A 12189-nucleotide genomic window follows, 5' to 3' on the forward strand; every position below is an offset into this window, starting at 1 on the left:
GCCAACCATCTCATCCTCTGTCGTCCCCATCTCCTTCTGCCATCAATCTTTCCCAGCATCAGGGTCTTTTCCAACGAGTTAGTTCTTCGCATCAGGTGGCCAAAATGTTGGAGTTTCAGTTCAGTATCAGTCCTTCCATGAATATTCAGGACTGATTTCCTTTAGGATGGACTGGTTGGATCTCCTTACAGTCCAAGGGGCTCTCAAGAGTCTTCTCCAACACCACAGTTCAATTCTTTGATGCTCAGCTTTCTTTATAGTCCAACTCTCACATCCATACATGACTACTGGAAAAACCATAGCTTTGACTAGACAGACCTTTGTTGGCAAAGTAATGTCTCTGCCTTTTTAATACACTGTTTAGGTTGGTCATAGTTTTTCTTCCAAGGAGCAAGTGTCTTAATTTCATGGAGGCAATCACCATCAGCAGTGATTTTGGAGCCCAGAAAAATAAAGTCAGCCACTGTTTCCACTGTTTCCCCATCTATCTGCCATGAAGTGATGGGACCAGATGCCATGATCTTAGTTTTCTGAATATTGAGCTTTAAGCCAGCTTTTTCACTCTCCTCTTTCACTTTCATCAAGAGGCTCTTTAGTTCTTCTTCACTTTCTGCCATAAAGGTGGTGTCATCTGCATATCTGAGGTTATTGATATTTCTCCCGGCAATCTTGATTCCAGCTTGTGCTTCATCCAGACCAGCATTTTGCATGATGTACTCTGTATATAAGTTAAATAACCACGGTGACAATATAGAGCCTTGACACACTCCTTTTCCTATTTGGAACCAATCTGTTGTTCCAACAGACTGGTTGGAGTCTGGTTGGAGTCCAACAGACTCTATTGTTCTAACTGTTGTTCCAACAGTTCTAACTGTTGCTTCTTGACCTACATACAGATTTCTCATGAGGCAGGTAAGGTGGTCTGAAAATTCTCTTTAAGAATTTCCCACAGTTTGTTGTGATCCACAGAGTCAAAGGCTTAGGCGTAGTCAATAAAGCAGAAGTAGAAGTTTTTCTGGAACTCTCTTGCTTTTTCAATGATCCAGCGGATGTTGGCAATTTGATCTCGGGCAAAAGGTTCCTCTGCCTTTTCTAAATCCAGCTTGCACATCTTGAAATTCATGGTTCATGTACTGTTGAAGCCTGGATTGCAGAATTTTGAGCATTACTTTACTAGCATGTGAGATGAGTACAATTGTGTGGTAGTTTGAGCATTCTTTGGCATTGCCTTTCTTTGGGATTGGAGTGAAAACTGACCTTTCCCATTCCTGTGACCACTGTTAAGTTTTCCAAATGTGCTGGCATATTGAATGCAGCACTTTCATAGCATCATCTTTCAGGATTTGAAATAGTTCAGCTGGAATTCCATCACCTCCACTAGCTTTGTTTGTAGTGATGCTTCCTAAGGCCCACTTGATTTCTCATTTCAGGATGTTTGGCCCTAGGTGAGTGATCATACCATCGTGATTATCTGGGTGATGAAGATCTTTTTTGTATAGTTCCTCTGTGTATTCTTGCCACCTCTTCTTAATATCTTCTGCTTCTGTTAGGTCCATACCATTTCTGTCCTTTATTGTGCCTATCTTTGCATGAAATGTTCCCTTGGTATCTCTAATTTTCTTGAAGAGATCTCTAGTCTTTCCCATTCTATTGTTTTCCTCAATTTCTTTGCACTGATCACCGAAGAAGGCTTTCTTATCTCTCTATGTGATTTTTCTGAACTCTGTATTCAAATCGCTTTATCTTTCCTTTCCTCCTTGCCTTTGGCTTCTCTTCTTTTCTCAGCTATTTGTAAGGCCTCCTCAGAAAACCATTTTGCTTTTTTGCATTTCTTTTTCTTTGGGATGTTCTTGATCACTGCCTCCTGTACAATATCATGAACCTCCGTCCATAGTCCTTCAGGCACTCTATCAGATCTAATCCCTTGAATCTATTTGTCACTTTCACTGTATAATCATAAGGGATTTGATTTAGATAATACCTGCATGGTCTAGTGGTTTTCCCTACTTCTTCAATTTAAGTCTGACTTTTATAATAAGGAGTTCAAGATCTGAGCCACTGCCAGCCACTGGTCTTAATTTTGCTGACTGTATATAGCTTCTTCATCTTTGGCTGCAAAGAATATAATCAACCTGATTTTGGTATTGATCATCTGGTGATGTACACATGTAGAGTCTTCTCTTGTGTTGTTGGAAGAGGGTGTTTGCTATGACCAGCGCGTTCTCTTGGAAAAACTCTATTAGCCTTTGCCCTGGTTCATTTTGTACTCCAAGGCCAAATTTGCTCGTTACTCCGGGTATCTCTTGACTCCCTACTTTTGTATTCAATTCTCCTACTCCCTTTCTTCTAAAGGATTCTTGCCCACAGTAGTAGATATAATGGTCATCTGAGTTAAATTTGCCCATTCCAGTCCTTTTAGTTCACTGACTCCTAAAATGTCAGTGTTCACTCTTGACCACTTCCAATTTACCTTGATTCATAGACCTAATATTCCAGGTTCCTATGAAAAATTGTTCTTTACAGCATCGGACTTTATTTCTGTACCAGTCACATCCACAACTGGGCACTGTTTTCACTTTGGCTCTGTCTCTTCATTCTTTCTGGTGTTATTTCTCCACTCTTCTCCTGTAGCATATTGGGCACCTACTGACCTGGGCCAGTAGTTCATCTTTCAGTGTCATATCTTTTTGCCTTTTCATACTGTTCATGGGGTTCTCAAGGCAAGAATACAGAAGTAGTTTCCCTTTGCCTTCTTGCATGGAATACATTTTGTTGGAACTCTCCACCATGACCCGTCCGTCTTGGGTGGCCCTACATGGCATGGTTCATAGTTTTATTGAGTTAGACAAGGCTGTAGTCCATGTTATCAGTTTGATTAGTTTTCTGTGACTGTGGTTTTCATTCTATCTGCCCTCTGATGGATAAGGAAAAGAGGCTTATGGAAGCTTCCTGGATGGAAAAACTGACTGTGGGGGAAACTGGATCTTGTTCTGATGGGCAGGGAAATGCTCAGTAAATCTTTAATCCAATTTTCTGTTGATGGGCAGGGCTGTGTTCCCTCCCTGTTGTTTGACCTGAGACCAAACTATGGTGGAGGTAATGAAGATAATGGCGACCTCCTTCAAAAGGCTGCACGGCTGCTGCAGTGCACACTGCTGCACTCAGTGCCCCTGATCCTGTAGAAGGCCACTGCTTACCCACGCTTCTGCTGGAGACTCCTGGACACTCACACGTAAGTCTGGGTCAATCTCTTGTGGGGTCACTGCTCCTTTCTCCTGGGTCCTGATGCACACAAGGTTTTGTTTGTGTCCTCCAAGAGTCTGTTTCCCCAGTCCTGTGGAAGTTCTGTAATCAAATCCCACTGGCCTCCGAAGTCAAATTCCCTGGGGGTTCTCAGTCCCTTTGCTAGATCCCCAGGTTGGGAAATCTGTTGTGGGTCCTAGAACTTTCTTAACAGTACAAAAATTGATTTGGTATAATTGTTTTGCAGTTTGTGGTAATATTTATTGGCATTTAAATTACAACTTCCCTTTAACTCAGAATTATATTTCTAGGACTTTTCCTTTTGGATTAACTTGCATGAGTGTTCAAAATATATGTTTTTTATAAGGACGTTCAATGAGCATTATTAACCATCATAAAAGGCTGGAAAAATATAAAAAATATCTAGCAATAGGAAGCCAGCTAAATGAACAATGGTAAATCTTTGAAACACAGAACTCTGCTGGCATTAAAAAGAAAAAGGTAAATAAATATGCTCTGACATGAAATGACATGTGACAAATTAAGTGAAAAAAGGCTAGATGTAGAAAAATGTGAAGAGTGGGATCCCATTTATACTTTGAATTGAGGAGAAAATGCCTTGAGGGTATGTGGGCTCCTGGGGGTGGGAAAGGGGGAGAAAGCATATCTTTTTCATTCTATTCTACAGTATTCATTTTTCATTCAGCATACTGTAGGACTTTTAAAATAAGAGCAGCAATAAGTGAAGGAAGACTGTGATCGTCAGAAGATGGATGGCTTGGCCAGCAAGTGTAGAAAAGGAGAAAGAGGTAAATGCTTTCATTGCCCAGTTCAGACTATCTGGGGTGGGGAAGGTCTTGATTACATATTACAGTATCCTTAATCAATGGTTGTGAAACAGATGAAATAAAATTATTTTCTTCCATTCTGATTAATTCCTAACAGTAATCTTTTTTACTTTAGTTGATTTTTAATTTCAGAGGTTAAATATTGGTATATCAGGTATGCCAGTGTTAATATCTGAGCCACAGTCAGCTCCCAATCTTGTTTTTGCTGACTGTATAGAGCTTCTCCATCTTTGGCTGCAAAGAATATCATCAATCTGATTTTGGTATTGACCATATGGTGATGTCCATGTGTAGAGTCTTATCTTGGGTTGTTGGAAGAGGGTGTTTGCTATGACCAGTGCGTTCTCTTGGAAAAATTCTATTAGCCTTTGCCCTGCTTCATTCTGTACTCCAAGGCCAAATTTGCCTGTTACTCCAGGTGTTTCTTGACTTCCTACTTTTGCATTCCAGTCCCCTATAACGAAAAGGACATCTTTTTTGGGTGTTAGTTCTAGAAGATCTTGTAGGTCTTTATAGAACCATTCAACTTCAGCTTCTTCAGCATTACTGCTTGGGGCATAGACTTGGATTATTGTGATATTGAATGGATTGCCTTGGAAATGAACAGAGATCATTCTGTCGTTCTTGAGATTGTACCCAAGAACTGCATTTCAGACTCTTCTGTTGACTATGATGGCTACTCCATTTCTTCTAAGGGATTTTTGCCCACAGTAGTAGATATAATGGTCATCTGAGTTAAATTCACCCATTCCAGTGCATTTTAGTTCGCTGATTCCTAAAATGTCAATGTTCATTCTTGCCATCTCCTGTTTGACCACTTTCAACTTGCCTTGATTCATAGACCTAACATTCCAGGTTCCTATGCAATATTGCTCTTTACAGCATCAGACTTTGCTTCTGTCATCAGTCACATCCACAACTGGGTGCTGTTTTTTTCGCTTTGGCTCCATCTCTTCATTCTTTCTGGAGTTATTTATCCACTAATCTCCAGTAGCATATAGGGCACCTACCAACCTGGGGAGTTCATCTTTTAGTGTCCTATCTTTTTGCCTTTTCAAGAAAGTAGAGAAACTACTAGACCATTCAGGTATGACCTAAATCAAATCCCTTATGACTATACAGTGGAAATGAGAAATAGATTCAAGGGATTAGATCTGATAGAGTGCCTAAAGAACTATGGAAGGAGGTTCAGGAGACAGGGATCAAGAACATCCCCAAGAAAAACAAATGCAAAAAAAGCAAAATGGTTTTCTGAGGAGGCCTTACAAATAGCTGAGAAAAGAAGAGAAGTGAAAAGCAAAGGAGAAAAGGAAAGGTACATTCATTTGAGTGCGGAGTTCCAAAGAACAGCAAGGAGAGATAAGAAAACCTTCTTCAGTGATCAGTGCAAAGACATTGAGGAAAACAATAGAATGGGTAAGACTAGAGATCTCTTCAAGAAAATTAGAGTTACCAAGGGAACATTTCATACAAAGGTGGGCACAATAAAGGAAAGAAATGGTATAGACCTAACAGAAGCAGAAGATATTAAGAAGAGGTGGCAAGAATACACAGCAGAACTATACAAAAAATGATCTTCACGACCCAGATAATCACGATGGTGTGATCACTCACCTAGAGCCAGAGATCCTGGAACATGAAGTCAAGTGGGCCTTAGGAAGCATCACTACGAACAAAGTTAGTGGAGGTGATGGAATTCCAGTTCAGCTATTTCAAATCCTAAAAGATGATGCTGTGAAAGTGATGCATTCAATATGCCAGCACATTTGGAAAACTTAAAAGTGGTCACAGGACTGGAAAAGCTCAGTTTTCATTCCAATCCCAAAGAAAGGCAATGCCAAAGAATGCTCAAACTACCACACAATTGCACTCATCTCACATGCTAGTAAAGTAATGCTCAAAATTTTCCAAGCCAGGCTTCAGCAATATGTGAACCATGAACTTCCAAATGTTCAAGCTGGTTTTAGAAAAGGCGGAGGAAATGGAGATCACATTGCCAACATCCACTGGATCATCGAAAAAGCAAGAGAATTCGAGAAAAACATCTACTTCTGCTTTATTGATTATACCAAAGCCTTTGACTGTGTGGATCACAATAAACTGTGGAAAATCCTGAAAGAGATGGGAATACCAGACCACCTGACCTGCTTTGAGAAATCTGTATGCAGGTCAGGAAGCAACAGTTAGAACTGGACATGGAACAACAGACTGGTTCCAAATAGGGAAAGGAGTATGTCAAGGCTGTATATTGTTGCCCTGCTTATTTAACTTATATGCAGAGTACATCATGAGAATGCTGGGCTGGAGGAAGCACAACCTGGAATCAAGATTGCTGGGAGAAATATCACTAACCACAGATATGCAGATGACATCACCCTTATGGCAGAAAGTGAAGAAGAACTAAAGAGCCTCTTGATGAAAGTGAAAGAGGAGAGTGAAAATGTTGGGTTAAAACTCAACATTCAGAAAACTAAGATCATGGCATCTGGTCCCATCACTTCATGGCAAATTGATGGAGAAGTGGAAACAGTGACAGACTTTATTTTTTTTGAGCTCCAAAATCACTGCAGATGGTGATTGCAGCCATGAAATTAAGAGAAACTTATTCCTTGGGAGAAAGGTTATGACCAACCTAGACAGCATATTAAAAAGCAGAGACATTACTTTGCCAACAAAGGTCTGTCTAGTCAAGGATATGGTTTTTCCAGTAGTCATGTATGGATGTGAGAGTTGGGTTATAAAGAAGGTTGAGGGCTGAAGAATTGATGCTTTTGAACTGTGGTGTTGGAGAAGACTCTTGAGAGTCCCTTGGACTGCAAGATCCAACCAGCCCATCCTAAAAGAAATCAGTCCTTAATATTTATTGGAAGGACTGATACTGAAGCTGAAACTCCAATATTTGGCCACCTGATGTGAAGAACTCACTCATTGGAAAAAATCCTGAGGCTGGGAAAGATTGAAGGCAGGAGGAGAAGGGGATGACAGAGGATGAGATGGTTGGATGGCATCACCAACATAATGGACATGAGTGTGAGTAAACTCTGGGAGTTTGTGGTGGACAGGGAGGCCTGGCGTGCTGAGATCCATGGGGTCGCAAAGAGTCGGACATGACTGAGCAACTGAACTGGACTGAACTGAATGTTAGTATCAGTCAGGATGGGCTGAGGCACAGTGCAGTAACGACCAGATTCCAAGTCTCAGTGACTTACAGCAGCAAAGTTTTGTTCCTTGTTCACAGTGGCTCTGTGGTTGGCAAATGAAACTGCTCATTAGTCTCTCGGGGAGCCAGGCTGATGGAATGGACACTCTCTGAAACACTGCCAGCCACAGTGACAGAAGGAAAGAGAACTCTGGAGGGTATTTCTTTTGCAAATAAGTGTTCACTTTCAAATCCAAGTCTTCATCACAGCTAGACACAGACCTCAGCCACCCACAGAGAATAGGAAGTGTGATGTTACCACGTGTCTGGGAGATACAGAACAAAAATATTTGGCAAACAGCAATAATGGCTTCCACACCCAACATGTGGTGCTTCTAATTTCCATTACAAATTGTTTTAGTTAACATCTATATAATTCATATGTTATCACTCATATGTGGAATCTGATTTTTTTTTTAAAAAGTGATACAAATGAACTTATTTAGAAAATAAGTCTGTTCTGAAACAGACTTACATATATCAAAAACAAACTTATGGTTACCAAATAGGAAATGTATGGTGGAGGGAGGGATGAAGCAGGAGTTTGGAATGAACATACACACACTACTATACATAAGACCAGGGAATTCCCTGGTTGTCCAGTGGAAAGGACTTGGTACTTTCATTTCTGTCGGTCCCGGGTTCAATCCCTGGTCAAGGAACTAAGATCCCACATGCAGCGTGGCCAAAAAAAAAAGATAGATAACCAACAAGGACCTGTGGGAATTCTATTCAATATGAGAAAAGAATATAAAAAAGAATGAATATATTTATATGTATAACTGAATCACTTTTCTGTAATACCTGAAACTAATACAACATTGTAAATCAACTATACTCCAATAAAATTTTTAAAAACTAACTAAAAAAAGTACCAAAAAATCTATATAATTCCCAAGAATCAATCATTTCTGGCACTGACAAAACTGGACTTACAGACATGCTAAGCTTGAGGATGAAACTCAGGAATTGAATTCTCCTCCAAGCAGGCCTGACTGCATGAGCATCCAGCTCCCGTAACTATCTCATGTCCCAAAACTTCCATATCTTCTGTCCAGTAATTCTATTCTGAAGTGGACTATAATGGATCTCCTAATGCTCGACCATAGACTCAAGTGCATTGCAGCAGATGTAGATGATAGAATAGTTTATAATTTTCTAAACTATAATGATATATGATTATACTAAATATGCAATTACAATTATAACACATTAAATGACAAGATAGAAAATGTTTGTTTTTCAATGCTAAGTGACAAGAGCAGGAAACATATAACTCATGATCACAATAATGTGAGTGAAATGAATAGAAAAAAGACTGGAAAGAATCACAACAAATTTTAATAGCAGTTGCTTTACCAAGTAAGATTTTGTCCCCCCACCATTTTCTCTCTGATAAGCATGAATTATTTTTATAATGAAAATCACCTTTTTAAAAACAAGAGTATTTCTGGCTCTAGTAGCCTACATGGGACATGGAAGTCAGCTTACCAAGACATACTGTGAAACTTGGCAGCAAATCCTGAGTTCTTTCCTCCCTTCACAAAGTCTTCCTTCTCAGCCTCTCTTCACATATCCACCCCTTCATCAGTGGCATCAAACCTTCCCCACCATGCCCTTATTTCCATGCTATGGTTTACTGGATTTCTATATAAACCCTCAGCTAGGTTAGATCTTTATTTTAAATTGTTATTGGAGAATAGTTAACACGGAATATCATGTTAGTTTCAGGTGTCCAGCAAAAGTGAATCAGTTACACATATATCCATTCTTTTTCAGATTCGTTTCCCATATGGGTTATTACAGAACATCATACAGGTCACTTTATATTTTTAGTGTATTAACTGTTTAACAAATTTTAAATATAACTGTTTAGAATGTCTGTAAATAAATGGCTGCAGAGTTTTTAGAGAACCCTGCCTCTAACCTACACTAACGCAGCAATATATAAATGGTCGTTCTTGATTGTTCCCTTTAACCACTGAAGATCCTCTGGAGAAGGGAATGGCAATCCACTCCAGTATTCTTGCCTGGAGAATTCCATGGACAGAGAAGCCTGGCAGGCTACAGTTCATGGGGTCGCAAAGAGTTGAACACAACTGAGTGAATAACACAGACACAGACACACACGCACATACAGGTCAGGTTCTTTTAAGAACCAGTGAGCACCTCTAAAAATGTAAAAACCTGTCTATTCCTGAGCAAGCTACTTGTGCCCATGATGAGGCCAGGGTGATGAATTCTGTCTGGCTGCTGACCTGCCTCCTCCTTTGAGCCCTTGAAGAACTTGTGGAGTTAGGTGGACTTGGTTTTTTTCTAGATCTGCACATTGAAGTTCTTGATGTTTTTATGCATGACCTCACTGAACCTTAGCTTCTTCACCTGTAGACTGGGAAAAGAAGGTTCATGTCCTGTTAGATGAAACTGCATCCTTCCCTCTCTATATCCAGACTCTACCTGCCTATCCTCTAGCATCTCCTTCTCCTTTTGACTCTCTAATTTTTGGACTTCTTTCAAATTTAGTACCTTATTTCATAAATGGTCAGGCCAGAAGGCAGAGAGATCACGTCAGACAACTGAGAAATGAGGAGGAATCCTGGCAGGCAAGGACAAAAAGGCAGCACATATGTGGACAGGCTAAACGTCAGTGAGAGCTATGGCATGTGGGAAAGAGGAGGCCACAAGTTTCCAAGACTGGATTTGCAAGATTGATGGCATGTGGAAGGATTAATAGATGGAGAGAGGGGCTGAGTGATTGAATGTCCCAAAGCAATGAAGGCACAGAGTGATAGAAATAGGGGTTAGGTATGGAAGAATATTAGACTGTAAAGAGAGACCTGGAGAGCTTGTGATGTTTTCACATGATCTTTTGTATAAGCACTGGAATGGATGACTGGGATGGAAATAAGGTCAATGAGATTGAGGAGGTCGAGGAAATAGGATGTCTGATAGGTCATTCATGTGGAAACTGATCATCCAGGACAATGGTTGGCCTTGGGTAGAAAGGGAAGATGGTGCCACAGATAGAAAGGACTAATTGTAGCTGAGTAACAAATGGGACCCATTACTGCCTTGATGTAACCGTGGCAATAAGGACATCAATGTGAGAAAGGATACCATAATCAAAAAGGAAGAAATAGCTGTGAGAAATTTCAGAGACATATTCAGCATGATCTGGAAAGTATTTTCACTTACATATTTAGGTACAGGTATGAGAAAAGAAGATCCCAGTCTGAGAGCAGAAGTACAGTTAATTCATTTATGTCCACTTACAAACTTATGGAATTTGGGAAAGGTTGAGAATTGAAAAGTGGTAGCAATGGTTAGCTTGTTTTGGGTCATGTTACATTTGAAGAGGTAGGAGGATGCTGAGGAGTAGCGCAGGAATAATAACTTGAAGCCATGATTGGATGCCTGGTGATGTGGGGGAGGAGTGGTCCTAATTGTTGTGTGAAATGGGTTATGATATGAAGTTAAAAGGGCATCTAATTTTGCCTCTCTTCTCTTGTAGATAAGAGGAAAATAAAATGCCAACTCCTCTCACAAGAGGCTTCCTGGTGCCATTCAGTCAACACTATTATTCATTACTAATGAAAGTTAAATGGACTAGGCTTGGTGTTTCCTGTGCAAAAGTTTTCAAAGGAGAAGGAAAGCATGAAGGGAATAAATGGAGCATGCAAACTGCAGCTACTCTTCTTTAGAACTATGCATGCTATATGACTTTCAATTCAGGTGGCACTATTCATTGAGTTTAAAAAATGAACTTAAAAATAGTGTTGCCTAAAGTCAACAAAAGACAGAAAAACAACTTCACTAGCAGAGCAATCACTGAATCAAGAGCAATGTTTTCTTCTCTCTCACTAGCAACAGGGCTTCCTATTAAGAGGTGATGCTCCTGGATTCTGGGTATAGGAGACCTGCCTCCAAGCAGTGTGCAGCCTGACTCTATTCTGGGAAAGATGTGCCAGAATCCTGCTGGATAGCGAGCCTTGTATCTGCAGGGAATCTAATTGCTTTGAATCATAAAGGCTGCTTTTATAAATCTGTAATCTTTAACTTCTTCCTTTGGGTTAATATACAAAATATATAAAGAACTCATAAAACTCAAAAACAAAAATCCAACCAATTAAGCAATGACCAAAGAACCCAAATAGACATTTTTCCAAAGGCATACAAATGACCAACAGGGACGTGAAAAGGTATTCTACATCACTAATCATCACGAAATGCAAAGGCACAAGTAGATATCACCTTGTGCCTGTTAAGATGTCTGTTATTAAAAAGATGAGCAATAACAAATGCTGGTAAGGATGTGGAGAAAATGTAATCCTTGTACATTGTTGGTAAGTATGTAAACTGGTACAAGCACTGTGGAAAACAGTATACAGATTCCTTAAGAAACTAAAAGTGGAACTGTCATATGATTCAACAATCTTATTTCTGGGTATATATCCAAAGGAAAATCAATAACTCAAAGAGATATCTGAATTACCATGTTCACTGAAGCATTATTCATAATAGCCAGTGTATGGAAACAACCTAAGTGTCCACTGACAAATAAAATAAAGGAGATGATATATACATGCGTGTGTGTATACAGTAGAATATTATACAGTCATAAAATAGAAGGAAATCCTGCCATTTGCAACAACATGGATGAACCTGGAGGGCATTATGTTAAGCAAAATGAGCCAAAGACAAATAGGGCATGACATATGTGGAATTAAAAAAAACAAGAGTTGAATTCATAGAGAGTTGAATGGTAGTTGCTAGGGTCTGAGAGAGATAGGGGAAGTTGGGGGAGGCTGCTGGGGTACAAACTTTCAGTTATAACTAAATCTTAGAATCTAATGTAGAATATGATGATTATAGTTAGCAATACTTTTGTATAATTGAAAC

General features: G+C 39.7%; 1 protein-coding gene across 3 annotated transcripts in view; it reads right to left on the reverse strand.

The window, feature by feature from the left end:
• HECW1 (HECT, C2 and WW domain containing E3 ubiquitin protein ligase 1) overlaps window positions 1-12189 on the reverse strand; it is a 471951-nt gene that overhangs the window by 125368 nt on the left and 334394 nt on the right. The window lies entirely within an intron of this gene.

The sequence above is a fragment of the Giraffa tippelskirchi genome, chromosome 10 (assembly GCF_054371585.1).
Source record: "Giraffa tippelskirchi isolate mGirTip1 chromosome 10, T2T-mGirTip1v1.2.pri, whole genome shotgun sequence".
In the NCBI taxonomy this organism is placed as follows: Eukaryota; Metazoa; Chordata; class Mammalia; order Artiodactyla; family Giraffidae; genus Giraffa; species Giraffa tippelskirchi.